Source organism: Gorilla gorilla, chromosome 11 (assembly GCF_029281585.2).
Source record: "Gorilla gorilla gorilla isolate KB3781 chromosome 11, NHGRI_mGorGor1-v2.1_pri, whole genome shotgun sequence".
Lineage (NCBI taxonomy): Eukaryota > Metazoa > Chordata > Mammalia > Primates > Hominidae > Gorilla > Gorilla gorilla.
The window spans coordinates 57,490,809-57,514,996 of NC_073235.2; the positions used below are offsets into that span (position 1 = coordinate 57,490,809).

Genomic DNA, 24,188 nt, shown 5'->3' on the forward strand with positions numbered 1-24,188 from the left:
ATGCTTACGCCTACTTTTACCCCACTACCCCACTGCTTTAATCATACTTCCTAAAATGTTGTTTTCTCCACTTATATAAAAGATGTAGCTCAATTTCCATGTTTTTTATTATGCCTTCACTGACTGTTTTCTTGAATAACCATTGTTTTCCCAGCTAGACTGCAAATTTTTAGGAACTATTGATCACATATGATACAATTTTTATGTATACTCTGTGTGCTTAACTTGGTTATATATAGAATATTTTTGGAAAAATTGAAGGAGAATAATGACATTGGGAAATGTCTGAGACAAAGAGTGCTATATTGTCCTTTGCCAAGACAATGGCAGCTCAATACACAAGGTATTTTGAGAGAGAGATTAAATGAGGTTAAAAACCACCAAAAAATTCTTTTCTTGGTTCTAATTTTTTAAAGTAACAGAAAAGAAACAAATCCATTAATGCTAAAAATACTGATAAACATATGCTAAAATTAATGTAATGGTTTTATTCACTTGTACTTTATTAGAAACTAAATAGAATACTGATTTGTTCTCACATCTCTCTTTCCATCAATTTCCCCACTGTAATAGAGAATAAAGGCAACAGGGCTTTTAAGAACTCTTTAATCTATTTTCTTGCATTTTTTACATCTCAGCTCCTAAAAGTACTCCAGAGACAGGTATCCAGGATTACAGTGTAATTTATAAATAACTGATGGTTATACCAAAACATATAATATTACCAATATTAACATTATTGGTTCAAGAATGAAAGTTCATTTTACTTGTTACATAGTTCATGTTGTTAATCAGGAAGTAATCACCTACTATGATTAAAAGTATTATTTACACTAATCACAATGGAGAAATGTGGCAAATAGCTCACTAACGAAGTGATTAAGGTTAACATCACCAATAATAAGTCATGTTAATAGCATGTATCAGTTGATGTGATGTGATGAAAAGGGCACTTCATCTCTATGGTATTCTCCCTCTAAATGTATAGCCCCAGCCCAGTTACAAGAAACCATCATGCAAACCAGAATTGAGAGGTTATTTACAAAATGCATATCTGACCAACACTCTTCAAAAATGGTAAGGTCACGAAAGACAAGGAGTGACTGAGAAACCATCACAGATTAGAGGAGACTAGGAGACATGATGACAAATAACAGTGTGGTATCCTGCATTTGATCTTGGACAGGAAAAAGACACAAGTGTAAAAACTCATTAGTGATATCTGCATAAAGGCTGATTGTTTAGTTAATCTCACTTCATATTTACAAGGTTTAATCTAATATGGGTCTATTCTGTATGAGATTTCTTCTTTCAATATGCACCAATGTTAAATTCTTAGTTTTAATAAATGTAGCATGGTTATGTAAGATGCTTGTATCAGAGGAAGCTGTAAAAACGGTATGCAGGAACTCTCTGTACTGCCTTTGCAACTCTTCTGTGAATTTAAAGTAATTTAAATATAAAAACTTTAAAAAATAAGAAAGGCTTTAAATAGGCAAGAAAAAGTATTATTTATAACCTTTGTCTAGCCAACAACAAAGGTCCCACAGTTTATCATAAATGCCATTTATATTGAACTAGGAAATATTTGCACAGAATGAAAGCTATTTGAAAACCCAAGAACTCTTTCATTAGAGAAAATTCATACAACCTAACAAAGACACCCAGATTATTATAGAGCTGATTTGTCCAAATTTCTTCCATATTAAGTGTATTTTGATTTTTACTAAAAGTCTCTAAATTTTTAAATTCTTTTGAATGTCACATGTAAACAAACAATAATTGCCCCAATGAAGAATTATCCAAGAAATTTAAATAAAATATGAATAATTTAAAAATCAGACTCTGAAGCAGATTGCTACAAAGGGTATAATAATTTAGCAAAATATTTATTCACATACTCATTCATCATCCATTCTATATTGCTGAAGAGCTACTTTGTGTCAGTCACTGTTCTAACTTCCAGAGATCCAGAGCTAGAAGTGAAGACGAGAGATACGATTCTATTGTCATTAAAATTATATTCTAGTAAAGAGTAGTTGCATAACAAATAAACAAGAAAATAAGATAATTTCTGCTCAAGATAAGGGTTAAGAAGAAAGTAACAAGTATGATTCTATAGAAACTAATAATGGGAGGTATTTTGTAATAGACATAAAAGAGTTTTTTTTGAGAAGATGATTTTGAGGTAATGACTTAAAGAAAAAAGTTCAATCAATTGAGGATCCAGAGATAAATTATCTAAGGGGAAGAACAAAACAGATTTCTTGAGGCATAGAAAAATTTGACATCACACCAGTGAAGATCCTGGCAGAAAAGAAAATTCCACTAAGATGGCTTCAACGAAGAGAGTAGTTACAGAGGAGTCACCCAAACGCAAGCAAGAGTGGGAAAGTTGATACCTCCCTTAGGCAAGAAGAATAAGCAAAAGAAATACAGTTCCTGGAGTCCAGTGAGACCTGGAATCTTAAATCTTAAAGTTGGGGAGCCACATGGCAAGAGCTACAACTTGGAAAGGCCCAGTAACCAACCAGAAGCTCTATGTCAAAGCAGGGAGGGGTAAAATAAGAAATCGCCTACCTTATCTCTCATTGCCTTCAGATCTTCTGTTCTTGTGTCCTTTTGAACTCACCTATTGTTCTCTATAAGGTCACACTGCTTAGTAGATGACACAGAAGGAAAAGAAATGGATCAGCAAGTTCAAATTGAAAATGAACACCACAAAATATTTGAAGAAAAAATTCTAGAGTGACAGAAGCATAATGATGTAAGAAAATGTTATAAAACACATCAAAGTTTTAGACAGAGTTCAGCTTAAGCTACAGGGAGGAGTTTGGACTTTACTCTGAGCATTGGGAAGCTACTGAGAAGTATGTATTTAGAGATTCAAGGAGTGTTCTGGCATAATCAAGAGGCATAAAATATGCTTCAAAGTAAATTGGAAATAAGAGTAGAGAGGGAAGATGTTGATCACCTACATGACGAAAAAGGAAAAAGAATTTTGGTATAGCACTAATGGCTGCATGTCTTGGATTGTAAATTCCCTAATAGTATATGTCTATACGATGTAGTATCGTCTACATATACATGGGTTATAGAATCAGAGAAATAAAAACCAAAATAAAGTTACAGGTTACCTATTAGATAACTCATTTTCAGCTAAGATGACTCAGTCAGCATATAATTTAGTAATGACCAACTTTACAAATATAGTTTGTGATAAAGCTATTATTGAAAGATATTTCTTTATTTCAAGAACAGTGACATAAATATCTATAAATGTTACTGTGCTCTTCTGAATCTATTTGAATAATGATCTGGTCACAAATACTTATGATGAAAATCTAGGTACATAAAATATATTACTCAATCATTATATCTAACCAGTGTTATAAAATTTAACTTACATCATTAGTAATTTTACCTTAGAGTTAATTTATTCACTCCTGCAATGTTTTACTATTTCAGCTAAAACTTCCTAACTTTGAAATTTTCTAAAAAGACAGAAATAGTATTTTAAAACTTATCAAAAACATGTAGTAGGGGGCAGGGTTATCTCTAAATTATTTCTTCTAATCTAATACAAATAACAAATTCTACCTTTCTATGGTGTTACAATTCACATCATTGAAATCAGACTTTCCATGATAAAAAGCAGATTTTTATGCATGAGCACAAAGCCACAGTGGTTATAAAAAACCTTTTTGGCAAAAAAAAATAGAGGTATCTTGAGTATGAATAAAAATGTATTATAAAGCAAAGTGTATTTAACCATTGGACAATGGACAATGTGGAGCTATAATCCTGAACTTTATAGTAAGTCTTGAATTCATGTAGGGTGAATTCTCCCACTTTGTACTTCTGCAAAACTGTTTATCTATTGAAGCTCCTTTATAATTATTAAAATGTCAATACTCTCCTAAATGATCTGTACATTTAAATGCAACTCCAATCTAAATCCCGTCAAGATTTTTAGACATACAAAAAAGCTGATTCTCAAATTTATGTGGAAAGATCAAAGAGCTTCAATAGAAAAACAATTTTGCAGAAGCACAAAGTGGGAGTATTCACCCTACATTTTTACTGATACTCAAGACAACTCAATTATCTGTAAAAGATTTTGTAGAGTTCACATTATTTTTTCCTTGAAAAGTTTGGTAGAATTTGCCAATAATACCACTTAGGCCATCAGTTTATTCTATTTGTATTTTCCTGAAAGCATTCAAACTGTGAATTCAATGTATTCATGCAATTTTTTGGGGTATTCTATTTTTTCTTCAGTGAGTTTTATTAATTTATATTATTCAAGAAATTTATTTTATCTTAATTTTGAAATTATGGAGATAGATTTGTTCATAGTATTTTGGAACTATTTTAATGTGTATAGGGCCAGTAGTAATGACTTGGGTTTTTTCCTGAGATTTATGATTTATAATTATTAATTTCTTTTACTGGATTCCTAATCATCTCTCTTTTTCCTTGGTTGGGATGGATGGAGATTTATTCATTTTACTGATTCTTTTTCCCAAAAATCCAGCTGTAGATTTTATTATTTTTTCTCAATTTTTGTTGATTTTACATTTCATTAATTTTTACTGTTTGTTTCTTATCTTCTGTTGGCTTTTTTTCTCATTTTTAATTATTTTATTTTTAATTGACAGTAATAATTATGCATATTCATGGAGTACATAGTGATGCTTCAATACATATAGCATACAGTGGTCAGATCAGGGTAATAGCATCCATCATCTGAAACATTAATCATTTCTTTGTGTTGGGAATGTTCAATATCCTCCTTTCAGATATTTGAAACTATATAATACATTAGTGTTATTTTTGCATTTTTTCTCTTTTTATTTTGAGGGGAACTTAGATTACTGAAGTTCTATTTTTCAAAATAAAACTTGAATGCTGTACATAAACTATCTTCTAAGACTTCTTAAAGACTGCATCTTAAACCCATAGATTATTTAGAAGTGTGTTGTTTGATTTTCAATTTCTTAGGGATTTTCTATTACGCTTTTGTTTTGTTTCATTATGAACAAAGACCATACCATTGTATATCAATTCTTCCAGATGTGTTAAGACTTATTTTACAGTTTAGAATATGTTCTCTTTTTTATTTGAAAAAAAAATGTGGGTTCTAATGATTTGAAATGCAGTGTTCTATAACTGTTAATTAGGCCAAGTTCGTTGATAGGTTGTTCAGGTAAAATATGACTTTATTTTTTGTCTGCTTGCTGTATCATCTACTGAGAGAAGTGTTGGACTCTCCCTGCTTACTTGCAGGGATTTTTTTCCTGATAATTCTATTATTTCTACCAGGTGTTATTTCACAGATATGTATTCTCTTTTGTAACACTTACTACATTCTGGGTTGTTTTGTCTTCTTAGAATATGAACCTGTTTATTATTATGTAATGTTTGCTTCATTCCTGTTAGTATTTCTAGTTTTGAAGTTCGCTTTTTTAAATTAATATAGCTATTCCAGCTTTCTTTTGATTAGAGTTTGCATGGTATATCTTTATCGTACATGCCTTTATATTTAAAGTGGTTTTCTTTACAAATAATTTAGTTGGGTCACACTTTCTTTTCAGTCTTTATCTTATAAATGGTATCTATAGACCACTTACTTTTAATGTGATTATTGATATAGTTTGGCTAAAATCTACCATTTTACTTGCCATCATCTATTTTTAAATTCTATACTTTCTTCTTTTTTTCATCTCTGAATACTTCTACTAGTTCATTGAGTTTTTGCTGAGTTTTATTTTGTTATTTTGAGACAAGGTCTCTGTTACTCAGGCTGGAGTACACTCATGTGATCATGACTCACTGCAGCCTTGACCTCGTGGGCTCAAGCAATCCTCCTTCCTCAGCCTCCCTGGTAGCTGGGACCACAGGTGCATGCCACCATGCCTAATTTTTTATATTTTTTTATTTTTATTTTTTGTAGAGACAGGGTCTCACTATGTTGCCTAGGCTGGTCTCAAACTCCTAAGCTCAAGTGATCCTCTTTCCTTGTCCTCCCCAAATGCTAGGATTACAGGCATGAGCCACCATACCCTGCCCCATCAAGATTTTTAAAATAACTTTTGCTGTATCTTTTCTACTGATGTTTTTTATATCCCTTTAAAAAATTACTTACAGTTGTTCTGTGGTTTGCAGTATACATCTTTCACTATTCATAATATACCTCCAAGTAATATTATACTATTTCATACATAAGAATATAGAGAAATCTCTTCCTTAATCCACCTTCTCATCCTTTTTTTCTATTTTGTCACATATTTTACTTTTAGGTATTCTATAATCTCACAATACATTGTTCCTCTAATTTTCTCTCTTACTTTAAGCAGTCAGTCATCCTTTATAGTTACTGAAAATAAGAAAAAATAAATTTTATTTTTATCTTCATGTATCCCATTTTAAGCATACTTCACTTCTTTGTGTAGATACAAGATTTTGTCTGGTAGAATACCTCTGCTTAAAAAACTTCTTTAACACTGATTTTAGTTCAGGTATGGTGGCAATTAACTATTCTGGTAAATGTTTTGCCAAGTAACTTTATACTGTAGCCTTCAATTTTGAAAAAGAAAATGATGTGTGTAGAATTTTGGGTTGATAGGACTTTTTTCTTCCAGTACTTTAAATATTCTATTTCATAGTCTTTAGAATTGTATAGCTTTGGAGAAGAAGTCATGAAGTCATATGTAATTCTTATCACTGGTCCTATGGGGTTGGTGGGCATGTGTGTGTGTGTGTGTGTGTGTGTGTGTGTGTGTGTGACTGCTGTCAAGATATTCTTTTTGTCTGTAGTTTTCAGTAGTTTGATATTTATTTTGTCTGTGTACTTGACATTTATACTGCTTAATTTCTCTGAGCTTCTTGGATTCATGGTTTTGCGTTTGTCATTAATTGTTGAGTATTGTTTGCCAGTGTTTCTTAAAACATTTTATTTTTGTATGCTCCATTGTCTCTCACTTTCTTCTTGGTTTCCAATTTAATTTATGTTAGACCCTTTTAAATTGCTCCTGAGATCATGGGTGAGGCTCGGTTCAGTGCTTTATTTTTTGTGTGTGTTAGTTTGGAAAATTCATGTTTTCTATTTCAAGTTCACTGATTCTTCCTTTGGCTATTTTGAATATACTGATAAGCCCACTGAATGTATTTTTTGTCTCTATTTGTTTTACCTGTAGCATTTCCCTTTGATTCTTCTTTCTATTTTTCATCTCTGTCCTAATGTTATCCATCTGGATTTGCATGTCATTAACTTGTAACATTATAATCTTTAACAATTCAATTATAGTTATTTGAAAATTTCCATTCTGATAGTTCCAACATTTATGTTATATCTGAGTTTAGTTATGTTGGTTGCTTTGCCTCTTAAAACTGTGTTTTTCTTTTGTTTCAAGATTTTTTCTATTATTCATAATTTTGTTGAGAACTGGATATCTTATGTATGACATACTTTGTTAAAAAAGATGTTGAATTTTTTTTTGTAGAACTTAGGAAATTATAACTATATTTTATACCATAAAATTGGCACACTTTTTTTTTTTTCTGCTAGGCTTCTTGTGTCAGAGTTTGGCTCAATCAAGTCAGGGATTGGGCTATGTTTAGGATTTGTTGCTGGTTTGGCTTTCTGCGCTGCATGCAAAACCTCAAAGTACTTTTGTGATATATTTCATTTGTAGCAAATTTTAGTTTGGCAGAGGATTTTTCTCAATGTTCACTCTACACTAAGCTCTAGGTTTTGTTTTGTGGTGCACATTAGAAAACAATCTCTATGTGCCACAGTAAATACCCCTTCAGTATTCCCTTCTTACCTTATTATTTAACGTTTTTAGCCTAGTGGTGGGATGAGTAATCTCTGTTGCCGTAGATAAGTTTCGGTCTTAGGCAGACATGATATTTCTAGGCTTCAGAGATGTGTTTATTTCAGTGTTTTTTCCCATTGCCCAGCTATAGTTCTGGGCTCAGCATACAATCCTGCCCTTTTCCCAAATACACAGAGGTTGTTTTTCTGTTCCTTTTTCTCAAGTGCGATAGAATTTTGCAGTGCCCTGTGGAAAAACATATTTGTTTATCTTGCTGGCCAACACTCTACATTTACCAATTCATTAAATTTTTCCTTGAATTACATTTACTATTGTCTGGGTGCATCTGCCTACGTATGTAACTGCTTATGTTCCATCTCTCATTGCACACAGTTGCCTTCCTTAGACTTCAGATTAGTTGTTTGTCCTATGACCTCAAATCTGTAATTGATTGTAGAAAATTGTGAGAGTGCAGATTGTCTCAGTTTGTTGGCCAGTTTTGTTTTGTTTAGGAATGCAAGATACCAGCTGTCTGTATTCTAAGAAACCAAAAGTCACAGTTTTCTTTAAATGAAGAGAGTAAATATCAGTGTATTAATGAACAAGATAATATTCTTAATGTTTTACTAAGATTTCAAATAGCATAATGACATGCCCCATATGCAGGTATAATAAGAGTCAATAAAAGTAGATTCAGAATAAGTGTAAATTAGCATAAAAATGTTTAAAAAGCTACTAATAACATATCCACTGATTTGAAGAAAATTATGTACATACTGAGTGAGTCCATGGAGAATACAAGCCCCAAAATATAAACTTTAATAAATGGAATTCTTAAATTCAAAATATAATGTGTGCAATAAAAGTTCCCTGAATTGACTTCAAAGCACATTGGAGTTTCAAAAGAAAAGAATGAGTGAAGTTGAATATTTTCTGGTTGTTACTAATAGAATGTAATCTTCAGTTTTATAAACTGAATTTTATATATTAATAAAAATGAGAGTTCAGTATTTTCCTAGAAATTGACTAATTTTAGTATGCACAGAGAGAAAATAAATTTTATATACTTTCAGTGCTAATAATTTCCTTGCATAAATATTGATAAAATGTATGAAGCAATTAGAAAATCACTGAATACAAGTATGTGATATTGTCAAATTACTTTAGAAATATGGAAGAAGTCAAAATCTGAAAGGACTACAATAATAATTCAAGATTATACAGTCAAATTGGCACTTGAAAGATGTAAAAGAATTTGAATAGATAACGGAATAAACAGCTATATAGCACTTACTCTGTTCCAGGTCTTATTCTAAAATTTTTATACATATTATTTAATTTTCACATCAATTTTTTGAAAAGGTAATATTATTTTCTCCACTTTACAGATGTGGAAATAGAGACTCAAAGTGAGTAACTGCCAAAGATTAGTAAGTGGCAGCCCTAGGATTTTAATCAGGCTGTCTGGTTCCAGGCTGAAGCTCTTAAGGACTACATCAGGTTGCCTCAACAGGCTGAATGTCAGCCAAGAGTAATGAGATAGTACAAGCAAAAATACAGGATGGGAAGCTACCTGCCTTATATGGAAGACAACAAAGAGATCACTCTGTAATCAATGATTTGAGTTGGGGCTTGTGGGAGATATTGGCAAGGTAGGCTAAGCTCAGCATAGTGAAGCCTGTCTCTATTGTTGACGAAACTGATGAGAGGCTTTTTTAAGGCACAAATAGAATTTCCTGTTCCTTCCATTACTTTCAATTGATTTCTAGGCTAAGACAGAAAATGGAAATTGCATCTGTTTAAGTAATAGATGATCCTCTTTAAGTGATGGACTCAGAGCTCAAAAGTATCAAAAGAAAAATTCAATTCACAAAGCACTGCTTCACATGACACAGAACAAGCTGTTAGCCCAATTGGCATTTTTTTAATAGAGCTGCCTTTTGTGACTCCATTAATGCTTCTCAGGGGCCATTGCCTGAAAAATCTAGTTATTTGTTTGGGAAGACTGAAAAAATATGCCTTTGTGAAACCAAGCTTTTCATAAGTAAGAAATGGCTTTATTGTCCTTGTTCTCAAATTATTCTAATTTAGGAGCCCTGATCTTGCTTTAGTGCCCGACAGTCAGCAAGGGGAAAGCACTGCTAATACCCACAATATTGATTTATTTCTAATAGGCATATGTTTTTCTACAGCCTGGACTTATTTTATCTGCTAGCAGGTGCCCTTGACACATTGAAAACCTTCAACTTATGTACAAGTATTAGGTATTACACACATATGTGTATAGCCATTAGAGTATACTTAAGTGACATTTTTACTACTAAAAAGAAGCTTAATAACCATATAAACAATATTGATTTCCTACAGAAATAACTATTTGAATTCAATTTTGAGAAGTTGTAATATGTAGCCATGACTCAGTAATTTGCCCAGCAGCACAATGTACTCAGCACTAAGCATTTGTATTAATGCCAATTACTTGAAATGGTACAAGGAAAAATGAAAAACCATCCAAGATCCTAGGGTTTTTCAACTATTTCTGAGTGCTATTTTGGTTAATTAAAAGGTAAACATTTTTTTCCATACCATGAGTTTAAAAACTGGCGAAAAGAGCTAAAAACCAGTGTCAGGTAAAAATCTATAGTGAGAATTTATCTCTCCTTGCTAAGATCAGGAAAGCTTTTTACTCTGAACTATAAAACTAAGGTGATTTTAGTGTTTAGCATGTCAGTCTTAGAATAGTAACTCAACAAATAATTATTGAACAAATATATTGATGAAAAGGATATGTAAAAATACATAAGGCCTCAGTTATAAATACTCACATCACTAATAATGCAATTTCTTACCTAGGCTTCAGGGCTAATAAAATTGACTCTCCCACAGTGGTAAGGACCATATTTCTCTAGTAGCATCAAGTTATTGCTGAGAGCAATATTCATGATTTTGCTCAAGGCCTTTGTGTAATCTTTGTGTAATCTAACTTCCTTAAACACTTAATTTCAGGAAAATGCCTTTTATCAAAACTGAGGCGCTGCTTTTTCTTATAGAATGGAAATTGTATAACCTGCTATGTTTTCTCCCTTTTTTGCCTTGACTCATAGCAATCATATTAGTTTAAATAGTTTATATATTTGTTTTCCGTCTAACTTTATTTTTAATTTTGTTTTGTAATTAAATTGTTATTTATCTTTATTGTAAGCTAATTTTAGCCAGTACTCACTGTGTTATACTATTTTTTATCTAAATTATTCTGTTTCACTCTAATTATCCTGTGAGGCCAGAAATGGGAACTTGATTTACAGGAGATTCTGTATTATGTAAGCAATTAATTTCAGTCATTTCAGGAATTATTTTTCCTACCTTATTTTAATCATACTTAAAATCTACAGAAAAACAAGTTCATAATTATAACAATTCTAGGGAGTATTACGATCATATTTATAAGTCAGGCTTGTTTGTGGTCATAAAATGGTTTCAATTATAACTGATTTAAATTTAATAGCTTCTTCATGAGAACCTGAATTATGCTGAATACTGTCAGTAAGCCCTTCTGATTCAAAGATGAATATGACATGGTTGCTACAATAATAAGTAAACAATTGCACCCAGTCCAATCCTGCAGGACTAGATGCAATCTTTTTGAGTCACTTTACATGTGTTAAATATTCACCTTTTAATATGCATGCTGACAATACTTCCCCTTGTGTTACAAAAACTAAGCACAATAAAATAAAGGTTTATGCCATAAAAATATGTCTTTGCTTCCTTTTTTCAGTCTTTCTAAATTCCATATGAAAGTTTCTGTGTCTTGGCGTTCAATTCTCTAAGAAATTTCATTTAGAGAGATGAAATGATTACTAGGTTTCATTAGAGGGTTTCCCTTACATGTAAATAAATGTTGCAAAGGTCTTAAAATTTGACAATTCATAATAAATAGTATAACAGTAGAATTAATTAATTAAACAGAGACCTGTATGGCATGTTGCTTTGCTTTTCAACATTCTGCATTTAGTGTATGGAATGATATACCATGCAAACGATTCAACTGGATAATTTCCAGTTTTCCTTCTAGAGTAACTCTGCTGTATATGACTACAATTTTAATGGGGTTTGAAAAGAATAACGAGAAGAGAACGAGAAATGCTGTATTGTTAAATCCATAGAAGATGCTGAAAAATTCTTTTACTACCTGACCAATAAGTGGATTAAATAATAAAATCAACAATTATATTTATCCCGTTTTTATAAGGAAAAAATACCAGAAATTCAACAGAGTTTCTTTCACAAATACTATTATGTTTATGTGCTTACTCTGTTAATGGTAATAATAAATTAGCATTTTGTTTTTCTGACATGGTTCTGCACTTCACACATAACAAGTATGCAATCTCATGAAATTATTTGCAAGAATGCTTTTTTTTAATTAAAATGAATGTTTCAGTGACTGGTATGCTATAATTCAAGTTTAATTCTTAAAGGCACATATAACAAATTATGTTTGGGAAAATTTGACTTTCATTTATCAAAGTTAAAATTCTACTTCTCAATTTACATATATTTTGATTATGACATAATTTAATTCTTTTTTTTTTTCCAAACTTCTTTTTTTAGGTCCAAGGGATCCATGTGCAGGTTTGTTACACGGGTAAATTGTGTGTTGCTGAGGTTTGGTGTAAGAATGATCTCATCGGCCGGGGGTAGTGGCTCATGCCTGCAATCCCAGCACTTTGGGAGGCCAAGGTGGGCGGATCACGAGGTCAGGAGTTTGAGACAAGCCTGGCCAACATAGTGAAACCCCATCTCTACTAAAATTACAAAAAAGTAGCTAGCGTGGTGGTGGGCGCCTGTAATCCCAGCTACTTGGGAGGCTGAGGCAGGAGAATCGCTGGAACCCGGGAGGCGGAAGTTACTGCAGTGAGCCGAGATTGTGCCACTGCACTCGAGCCTGGGTGACAGTGCGAGACTCAGTCAAAAAACAAACAAAAAAAATCCCATCACCCTCTCACCCAGGTAATGAGCATTGTACCTGATAGTTACTTTTTCAAACCTAGCTCCCCTCCTTCCTTTTCCCACTGAGAAAGTCCCCATTGTCTATTGTTCCCATCCTTATGTTCATGTGTTTTCAATGTTTAGCTCCGACTTTCAAACGAGATCATGCAGCTATGTTTCTAAGGGAACATCTAACATCAACGGCAATACTGCTTAAAAATTGTTCAAGATTCATCAGTGACACAAGGATTTATTTATTATTATTTTCTATAACACTGATGGTCTTCTATTTCTCTCTACATAGTACACTGAAATGCATTCCACATTATATTACTTAGTCTAAACTACTATTTTCCCCATTATTTCATATTACTACCGAGTTTACTTTATATTGCCAAGGTTCGCATAAAGAAAGTGGAATTGCATAAGGTTCACTGATTTTTTGGGGAGAACACAGCAACCACAAGCTTCAAAGACAGAAAGGGCTCAACATTTCTGAAGAGTTTATCTCAAGGATTCCCTCAGAACTTACCTCTCTTAAGAAGTGATCTGCTTTAGATGTTTGAATTTAATCATCCAAGGAGACCCTATGTATTATTTGGAGGTTAAACTAGTCCTGAATTTGGACTCCTGAGTATTGAATTAATCCTTGAGGAAGATTTTCAGTCCTATTAATAGCATAAATGGTTTTCTAAATCTTTTTTTTCCTAGACACATCTAGGTCATATTGGAACTGCAATAAAATCCCTTGTTTTCCAGGAAAACAATTCTGCACTTTTGGAGAGAGATTAAGTAGTGTAGGAAGGCAAAAATAAAGGAGTCCACTTTCTTAAACTGTTAAATCTATACATTTGTATATATGGATCACAACATGCAAGGCCCTGATTGATACTGTTTTTTTTTTTTTTTTTTTGCTGTTGTTTCTTCGTACACAAGTTATCTAAAAGGGACCAATTTTACTCATTGCATTTATTCTTTACAACTGACTCCACTCCCAGCATCATCAGGGACAACTAGAAAACAAGCAGATCACATTTAAGTTACTGACAACCATTAAAATATTTTACTATTACATTTATATTCCCCACAATTCAGGAAATAACAATCCACAATGACTTTGTGGAAAGTGGCATGTAGTGTTGAGAGGACGAGGGGTTGAAGGTGTGATAGTGGAGGGTGACAAGAAATAAATATTTCATAAGTACATTTAAAAGACTTGAAATCTCTACTCTTGTAATTTCTGACCTTTCCAGAATCCTAAGCCAAATAAAGGGAGCCATGGCCTCATTCTAACGTCTAACTTTCAATAATCTATTTTTGTTAGACTTAGTGCCCTACAGATAGGCAAAAATGAAGAGAGAGTAAGTTCCCTTTAATACATTGAAAAAAATTCCTTAAGTGTCTTCCTTAAATACTTCACCAAATTAAAATTTTCTTCATCTGATTCCACTATATGAAGCTGATATATAATTTTTTAAGGACCCACACAAATATTTTCAGTTCCCATAGAATTATTTTACCTCATGTCTCCTGACAGCATCATGCACACAAACACACACAGAGAGTTGTTCAGTATTTGGGAGAAAATTGATGCCTAAGAGCCTCTTGTTGCTATTTTGGGTATTGCCTGCTGTCCCGGTACTAGTGCCAGCTTGTACCCACTAGCAAATAATGCAATGTTTTGAGGCAAAAATCTCTATTTGCGTTTTGAGTTTTCTCATTTCACAATTTCACTAATAATTGTGAAATATTTACAGCACTGTTTGGATCAAGTTACCTGAGGGAAAAACATTTCTGCCAGGCACATTTCCATATAGGCAGCATCATTTTTCACCAAAAAATAAAAAATAAAACCTTCCTGGAAAATAGGTCATTATGTGAATTGCCATGAAAAGCACAGTGTTTTCCTCGAAGATTAATGTGGTTGTATTTCTGACCAAATGGTTTATGTTCAATAAACTTTTATATTGATTTTAAAAGAATAAATTTATACCAATTCTTTTAAATGAACCATAAAGCTTAACATAAACTTCAATGTGCTATGGACTATGTATTGTTCACAAAAATAAACTTCTATTGTATCGTGTATATAACTAGCCTAATGTTATTCTATTACTCTGGGTATAATAAGCACTTGATACATTTTTATTATCATATTAAGAGCTTTAAAGAATATGTTTGCCATCTCATGACTTATATAGAATCCTTGAGATCATTTTGATAATAAATTCTCATTAAAATACTGTTCAATCAAGTCACAACTGACAATTTAATTTTCTATAAGTATATTTCATTATGCACACTTTGAATTTACATCTTACAAAAGGCTTATCTAGTCATAGTTTACACAGCCTAGCACTCAAAAAAATGTGAGTGCTTGAGCACAATGTCATTTTATTATCCATTCTAATAGTGTTTTAATTTGTAGGATTAAAAGATACATATTTATTATAATCATTCATATGATTTAAGTTTGGTTAATAATTTTATTGTTTGTTTGTTTTCTTTTATTCCTATTCCTTTCTCCCTCTTTCTTTCCTTCTTTTTTATTTATTTATTTATTTAATTATTTTTTTCTTCTCTTTTTATTATTATTATTATACTTTAAGTTTTAGGGTACATGTGCACAATCTGCAGGTTAGTTACATATGTATACATGTGCCATGCTGGTGCGCTTCACCCACTAACTCGTCATCTAGCATTAGGTATATCTCCCAATGCTATCCCTCCCCCCTCCCCACACCCCACAACAGTCCCCAGAGTGTGATGTTCCCCTTCCTGTGTCCATGTGATCTAATTGTTCAATTGCCACCTATGAGTGAGAATATGCGGTGTTTGGTTTTTTTGTTCTTGCGATAGTTTACTGAGAATGATGATTTTCAATTTCATCCATGTCCCTACAAAGGACATGAACTCATCATTTTTTATGGCTGCATAGTATTCCATGGTGTATATGTGCCACATTTTCTTAATCCAGTCTATCATTGTTGGACATTTGGGTTGGTTCCAAGTCTTTGCTATTGTGAATAGTGCCGCAATAAACATACGTGTGCATGTGTCTTTATAGCAGCATGATTTATAGTCCTTTGGGTATATACCCAGTAATGGGATGGCTGGGTTAAATGGTATTTCTAGTTCTAGATCCCTGAGGAATCGCCACACTGACTTCCACAGTGGTTGAACTAGTTTACAGTCCCACCAACAGTGTAAAAGTGTTCCTATTTCTCCACATCCTCTCCAGCACCTGTTGTTTCCTGACTTTTTAATGATTGCCATTCTAACTGGTGTGAGATGGTATCTCATTGTGGTTTTGATTTGCATTTCTCTGATGGCCAGTGATGGTGAGCATTTTTTCATGTGCTTTTTGGCCACATAAATATCTTCTTTTGAGAAGTGTCTTTTCATGTCCTTTGCCCACTTTTTGATGGGGTTGTTTTTTTCTTGTAAATTTGTTTGAGTTCATTGTAGATTCTGGATATTAGCCCTTTTTTCAGATGAGTAGGTTGCGAAAATTTTCTCCCATTTTGTAGGTTGCCTGTTCACTCTGATGGTAGTTTCTTTTGCTGTGCAGAAGCTCTTTAGTTTAATTAGATCCCATTTGTCAATTTTGGCTTTTGTTGCCATCGCTTTTGGTGTTTTAGACATGATGACCTTGCCCATGCCTATGTCCTGAATGGTAATGCCTAGGTTTTCTTCTAGGGTTTCTATGGTTTTAGGTCTAACATTTAAGTCTTTAATCCATCTTGAATTGATTTTTGTATAAGTTGTAAGGAAGGGATCCAGTTTCAGCTTTCTACATATGGCGAGCCAGTTTTCCCAGCACCATTTATTAAATAGGGAATCCTTTCCTAATTGCTTGTTTTTCTCAGGTTTGTCAAAGATCAGATAGTTGTAGATATGCAGCACTATTTCTGAGGGCTCTATTCTGTTCTATTGATCTATATCTCTGTTTTGGTACCAGTACCATGCTGTTTTGGTTACTGTAGGCTTGTAGTATAGTTTGAAGTCAGGTAGCGTGATGTCTCCAGCTTTGTTCTTTTGGCTCAGGATTGACTTGGTGATGTGGGCTCTTTTTTGGTGCCATATGAACTTTAAGGTAGTTTTTTCCAATTCTGTGAAGAAAGTCATTGGTAGCTTGATGGGGATGGCATTGAATCTGTAAATTACCTTGGGCAGTATGGCCATTTTCACGATATTGATTCTTCCTACCCATGAGCATGGAATGTTCTTCCATTTGTTTGTATCCTCTTTTATTTCCTTGAGCAGTGGTTTGTAGTTCTCCTTGAAGAGGTCCTTCACATCCCTTGTAAGTTGGATTCCTAGGTATTTTATTTTATTTGAAGCAATTGTGAATGGGAGTTCACTCACGATTTGGCTCTCTGTCTGTTGTTGGTGTATAAGAATGCTCATGATTTTTGTACATTGATTTTGTATCCTGAGACTTTGCTGAAGTTGCTTATCAGCTTAAGGAGATTTTGGGCTGAGACAATGGGGTTTTCTAGATATACAATCATGTCGTCTGCAAACAGGGACAATTTGACTTCCTCTATTCCTAATTGAATACCCTTTATTTCCTTCTCCTGCCTAATTGCTCTGGCCAGAACTTCCAACACTATGTTGAATAGGAGTGGTGAGAGAGAACATCCCTGTCTTGTGCCAGTTATCAAAGAGAACGCTTCCAGTTTTTGCCCATTCAGTATGATATTGGCTGTGGGTTTGTCATAGATAGCTCTTATTATTTTGAGATACGTCCCATCAATACCTAATTTATTGAGAGTTTTTAGCATGAAGCGTTGTTGAATTTTGTCAAAGGCCTCTTCTGCATCTATTGAGATAGTCATGTGGTTTTTGTCTTTGGTTCTGTTTATATGCTGGATTACATTTATTGATTTGCGTATATTGAACCAGCCTTGCATCGCAGGGATGAAGCCCACTTGATCATGGTGGATAAGCTTTTTGATGTGCTGCTGGATTTGGTTTGCCAGTATTTTATTGAGGATTTTTGCATCGATGTTCATCAAGGATATTTGTCTAAAATTCTCTTTTTTGGTTGTGTCTCTGCCCGGCTTTGGTATCAGAATGATGCTGGCCTCATAAAATGAGTTAGGGAGGATTCCCTCTTTTTCTGTTGATTGGAATAGTTTCAGAAGGAATGGTACCAGTTCCTCCTTGTACCTCTGGTAGAATTCGGCTGTGAATCCATCTGGTCCTGGACTCTTTTTGGTTGGTAAGCTATTGATTATTGCCACAATTTCAGATCCTGTTATTGGTCTATTCAGAGATTCAACCTCTTCCTGGTTTAGTCTTGGGAGAGTGTATGTGTCGAGGAATTTATCCATTTCTTCTAGATTTTCTAGTTTATTTGCGTAGAGGTGTCTGTAGTATTCTCTGATGGTAGTTTCTACTTCTGTGGGATCGGTGGTGATATCCCCTTTATCATTTTTTATTGCGTCTATTTGATTCTTCTCTCTTTTTTTCTTTAATTAGTCTTGCTAGTGGTCTATCAATTTTGTTGATCCTTTCAAAAAACCAGCTCCTGGATTCATTAATTTTTTGAAGGGTTTTTTGTGTCTCTATTTCCTTCAGTTCTGCTCTGATTTTAGTTATTTCTTGGCTTCTGTTAGCTTTTGAATGTGTTTGCTCTTGCTTTTCTAATTCTTTTAATTGTGATGTTAGGGTGTCAATTTTGGATCTTTCCTGCTTTCTCTTGTGGGCATGTAGTGCTATAAATTTCCCTCTACACACTGCTTTGAATGTGTCCCAGAGATTCTGGTATGTTGTGTCTTTGTTCTCTTTGGTTTCAAAGAACATCTTTATTTCTGCCTTCATTTCGTTATGTACCCAGTAGTCATTCAGGAGCAGGTTGTTCAGTTTCCATGTAGTTGAGCGGTTTTCAGTGAGTTTCTTAATCCTGAGTTCTAGTTTGATTGCACTGTGGTCAGAGAGAGAGTTTGTTATAATTTCTGTTCTTTTACACTTGCTGAGGAGAGCTTTACTTCCAAGTATGTGGTCAATTTTGGAATAGGTGTGGTGTGGTGCTGAAAAAAATGTATATTCTGTTGATTTGGGCTGGAGAGTTCTGTACATGTCTATTAGGTCTGCTTGGTGCAGAGCTGAGTTCAATACCTGGGTATCCTTGTTGACTTTCTGTCTCGTTGATCTGTCTAATGTTGACAGTGGGGTATAAAAGTCTCCCATTATTAATGTGTGGGAGTCTAATTCTCTTTGTAGGTCACTCAGGACTTGCTTTATGAATCTGGGTGCTCCTGTACTGGGTGCATATATATTTAGGATAGTTAGCTCTTCTTGTTGAATTGATCCCTTTACCATTATGTAAATGGCCTTCTTTGTGTCTTTTGATCTTTGTTGGTTTAAAGTCTGTTTTATCAGAGACTAGGATTGCAACCCCTACTTTTTTTTGTTTTCCATTTGCTTGGTAGATCTTCCTCCATCCTTTTATTTTGAGCCTATGTGTGTCTCTGCACGTGAGATGGGTTTCCTGAATACAGCACACTGATGGATCTTGACTCTTTGTCCAATTTGCCAGTCTACGTCTTTTAATTGGAGCATTTAGTCCATTTACATTTAAAGTTAATGTTGTTATGTGTGAATTTGATCCTGTCATTATGATGTTAGCTGGTTATTTTGCTCGTTAGTTGATGCAGTTTTTACCTAGTCTCGACAGTCTTTACATTTTGGCATGATTTTGCAGCAGCTGGTATCGGTTGTTCCTTTCCATGTTTAGTGCTTCCTTCAGGAGCTCTTTTAGGGCAGGCCTGGTGGTGACAAAATCTCTCAGCATTTGCTTGTCTGTAAAGTATTTTATTTCTCCTTCACTTATGAAGCTTAGTTTGGCTGGATATGAAATTCTGGGTTGAAAATTCTTTTCTTTGAGAATGTTGAATATTGGCCCCCACTCTCTTCTGGCTTGTAGAGTTTCTGCCGAGAGATCCGTTGTTAGTCTGATGGGCTTCCCTTTGAGGGTAACCCGACCTTTCTCTCTGGCTGCCCTTAACATTTTTTCCTTCATTTCAACTTTGGTGAATCTGACGATTATGTGTCTTGGAGTTGCTCTTCTCGAGGAGTATCTTTGTGGCTTTCTCTGTATTTCCTGAATCTGAATGTTGGCCTGCCTTGCTAGATTGGGGAAGTTCTCCTGGATAATATCCTGCAGAGTGTTTTCCAATTTGGTTCCATTCTCCCTGTCACTTTCAGGTACACCAATCAGACGTAGATTTGGTCTTTTCACATAGTCCCATGTTTCTTGGAGGCTTTGCTCATTTCTTTTTATTCTTTTTTCTCTACACTTCCCTTCTCGCTTCATTTCATTCACTTCATCTTCCATCACTGATACCCTTTCTTCCAGTTGATCGCATCGGCTCCTGAGGCTTCTGCATTCTTCACGTAGTTCTCGAGCCTTGGTTTTCAGCTCCATCAGCTCCTTTAAGCACTTCTCTGTATTGGTTATTCTAGTTATACATTCTTCTAAATTTTTTTCAAAATTTTCAACTTCTTTGCCTTTGGTTTGAATGTCCTCCCGTAGCTCGGAGTAATTTGATTGTCTGAAGCCTTCTTCTCTCAGCTCGTCAAAGTCATTCTCCATCCAGCTTTGTTCCATTGCTGGTGAGGAACTGCGTTCCTTTGGAGGAGGAGAGTCACTCTGCTTTTTAGAATTTCCAGTTTTTCTGCTCTGTTTTTTCCCCATCTTTGTGGTTTTATCTACTTTTGGTCTTTGATGATGGTGATGTACAGATGGGTTTTTGATGTGGATGTCCTTTCTGTTTGTTAGTTTTCCTTCTAACAGACAGGACCCTCAGCTGCAGGTCTGTTGGAGTACCTGGCTGGCCGTGTGAGGTGTCAGTCTGCCCCTGCTAGGGGGGTGCCTCCCAGTTAGGCTGCTCGGGGGTCAGGGGTCAGGGACCCACTTGAGGAGGCAGTCTGCCCGTTCTCAGATCTCCAGCTTCGTGCTGGGAGAACCACTGCTCTCTTCAAAGCTGTCAGACAGGGACACTTAAGTCTGCTGAGGTTACTGCTGTCTTTTTGTTTGTCTGTGCCCTGCCCCCAGAGGTGGAGCCTACAGAGGCAGGCAGGCCTCCTTGAGCTGTGGTGGGCTCCACCCAGTTCGAGCTTCTGGGCTGCTTTGTTTACCTAAGCAAGCCTGGGCAATGGCGGGCGCCCCTCCCCCAGCCTCGCTGCCGCCTTGCAGTTTGATCTCAGACTGCTGTGCTAGCAATCAGCGAGACTCCGTGGGCGTAGGACCCTCCGAGCCAGGTGCGGGACACAATCTCCTGGTGCGCCATTTTTTAAGCCCGTCGGAAAAGCGCAGTATTCGGGTGGGAGTGACCCTTTCTTCCAGGTGCCGTCTGTCACCCCTTTCTTTGACTAGGAAAGGGAACTCACTGACCCCCTGCACTTCCCGAGTGAGGCAATGCCTCGCCCTGCTTCGGCTGGCGCACGGTGTGCGCACCCACTGACCTGCGCCCACTGTCTGGCACTCCCTAGTGAGATGAACCCGGTACCTCAGATGGAAATGCAGAAATCAGCCGTCTTCTGCGTTGCTCACCTTTTTTTTTTTTTTTTTTTAAATTTGAGGCAAGGTCTCACTCTGTTGCCCAGGCTAGAGTGCAGTGGTGCAATCATGGTTCACTCACTGCAGTGTTGACCTCCCCGGCTCCAGCAATCCTCTTACCTCAGCCCCCTGGGTAGCTGGGACCACAGGTGCACATCACCTTGCCCAGCTAAATTTTTAATTTTTTTGTTGAGATAAGGTCTCACTATGTCTCTCAGGCTGGCCCCAAACTCCTGGGCTCAAGCAATCCTCCCGCCTCTGCTTCCCAAAGTGGTGGGATTGAGCTACCATGCCTGGACTTCCTTCTTTTTATGTTATTTGAACAATGTTTAGAATTACAGTTTAATTTTCTATTTTGTTTTTTACTGTATCTGTTTACATAGGTTTTAAAATTTGTATCATTATGGATTAAACTGCAAATAATTAGTTTTTCACATTCCAATTAGAGTGAGTATTTTCCCCTTCAAATATAGTTTATGTAGAATTCTGAATCACCATCTAGTTCCCCTTACCTTGTACCCTTTATATTATATTATTTTCTGTATTATTTCTATAAACAATAAAAACCCATTAAAGTATAATTTTTTTTGCTTTTAACACTCAAACATATTTTAAATATCTTAAGAGAAGAAAAATCCATTATATTGACTCAGATATATATCATTTTGGTTGTTCTTTCTTGGTTCCTAATTTCCAAGTTTCCTTCTGGAGTCATTTCTATTGTATATACAAAGCTTTCTTTAGCAATTAAAGCACATCTGCTGACAAAAAACAAAACAAAACAAAACAAACAAAAAATCCCTTCATTTTCTTTGTCTTCATCTCATTCATGAAATTTGTTTTCATTAGATATAAAAATCTGGATTGGGTTTTTTTTTTAAACACTTTACTAATATCATACCACTTCCTCCTGGCCCCCAGTTTCTGATGGAAAATCCAGTAACTCAAATTGTTGTTCTTGTATTTCCTAGTTTTACACTTTTTACATTTTGGACAAGATAATTCTTTGTTGTATATATGTGGTGGGGGGGGGATTTGCGGGTGTTCTGTGCATTGTAGGATGTTAAATGACGTCTCTGCCCTCTGTCCATTCTCCCCCTAAGTCATAACAAACACTTGTCCAAACATTACCTTTGAGGGAACAATTGCCCCCTATTGAAAACCATTGCTCTACAGATAACGTATTAACTCCTCTAGATGTTTTAAAGACTCTTCCTTGTCCTAGTATTTAGCAGTTACATAATAATTTATTTCAGTTAGGATTTCTGTTGGTTCCACATTTGGGTATATCTGAGTGGTTATAGGTTTATGTCTTTCACCATGTTTTCAGCCATTACCTCTTCAAATACTTCGCAGCACTGACATTTTTCTCCTCTTCTAGTATTGTGATGACACAAATATTAGATTTTATGTTGTTTTCCCATATGTCCCTGAGACCCTAATCATTTTTTTCTCAATAGTGCTTTGCTTTGCAGTTTGTTCACTTTGTTTGATTTTCAAGTTCAATTGCCAAGTTTGCTGATCCTTTGATATCTCAATTGTGCTACTGTGCCCGTCTCGTGAGGTTGTTTTATCTTATTATTGCATTTTTCAGTTCTCAAATTTTTATTTGGTTTTCCTTTGTTTTATTTTACTGCTAAGTGTTTTTAATCTTCCATTCAAGAGTCCATCTTCTTTTTACAATTGCTACTTTTAAGTGTTTTTCAGATAATTCTTACATCTGTGTCATCTCCCACTTCGTTATCTTTTCCCATGAGAATTTCCTGACTCTTTCTATCCAGAGGAGTTTTTTATTCTATCCTGGAAATTTTGAATATAATTTTAGGGGAATCCAAGTCTTAATTAAATCTTATAGAGGATATTTATATTTTTTGTTAGGTGAATCCCACAAGTTCCAACTCACTTCCTGTGGGCTGTGGTGCTAACGCTTGTTCCATTTTCAAAGTATTTTCTCTGCTCCTAGGATCTGTCTCTCTCAAGTGTGTAACTCAGCGATTTTGCCAGGGTGAATAATGTCCCTCATATATATCCATGTCTTAATTCCTAGAACCTGTGATGTTACTCCATATGGCAGAGGGGATCTGGCAGATGTGGTAAAGTTAAAGACTTCAAGAAAGGGAGATCTTGATTATTCAGTTGGGCACTAAATGCAACCACAACTCTCCTTATAAGTGGGAGGCAGAGGGAATTTGGACTACAGCAATAAGAGATGCAATGAGAAAAGCAAGTGACTGGAGTGATATGTTATGGCCAAGGAATGCCAAGAAAGGGTGGCAAGAAGTTGGAACAGGCAAAAGATGAATCTCCCCTGGTCCTCTAGAGGGAACCAACTATGCCAACTCATTTATTTTAGCTTCTTACGACTTCTCACTTCCAGAAATATAAGACAATAACTTTATGTCTTTTTAAACTACTTTGTTATACTTCGTTAAAGCACATAGGAAATTAATAAAATGACTATACTGGCATCTGAAGTTTATCCCTTTTAGTACAGATTTCAAATCCTTTGGTATGTTGATCAGCGTCAGATCTACACATGCTCCATTTAGAATGAGCCAGGGAGCTCGCAGACAAATTTTGGGGTTAGTTTTTTCCCAACTTCTTTATCTCTGTATAATCTCCCTGATATTTGCTGGTTTCTTTTGGCCCTCTGGGTAGAAAAATGTGTGCTTTAGTTATCTTGCTCTGCTGCTATGACTCAGAAAATGCATACATATCTTAGGCCAAGCAGCAGGAGAACAGAGTGAGAAAAAAAGCAAATGGATGAGGGGAGTTGCCCCACACTCTTGGAATGACAGCTCCACCAA

At 35.1% G+C, this 24,188-nt stretch overlaps 1 long non-coding RNA gene across 1 annotated transcript in view; it reads right to left on the reverse strand.

Annotated features, from left to right (window-relative positions):
• The window catches only part of LOC109025910 (uncharacterized), a 114,552-nt gene that overhangs the window by 46,249 nt on the left and 44,115 nt on the right, over window positions 1-24,188 (reverse strand). Inside the window, exon 3 of the long non-coding RNA XR_008677703.2 lies at window positions 7,830-8,066. This is a non-coding gene — a long non-coding RNA (uncharacterized lncRNA). The remainder of the gene's footprint in view (window positions 1-7,829; window positions 8,067-24,188) is intronic.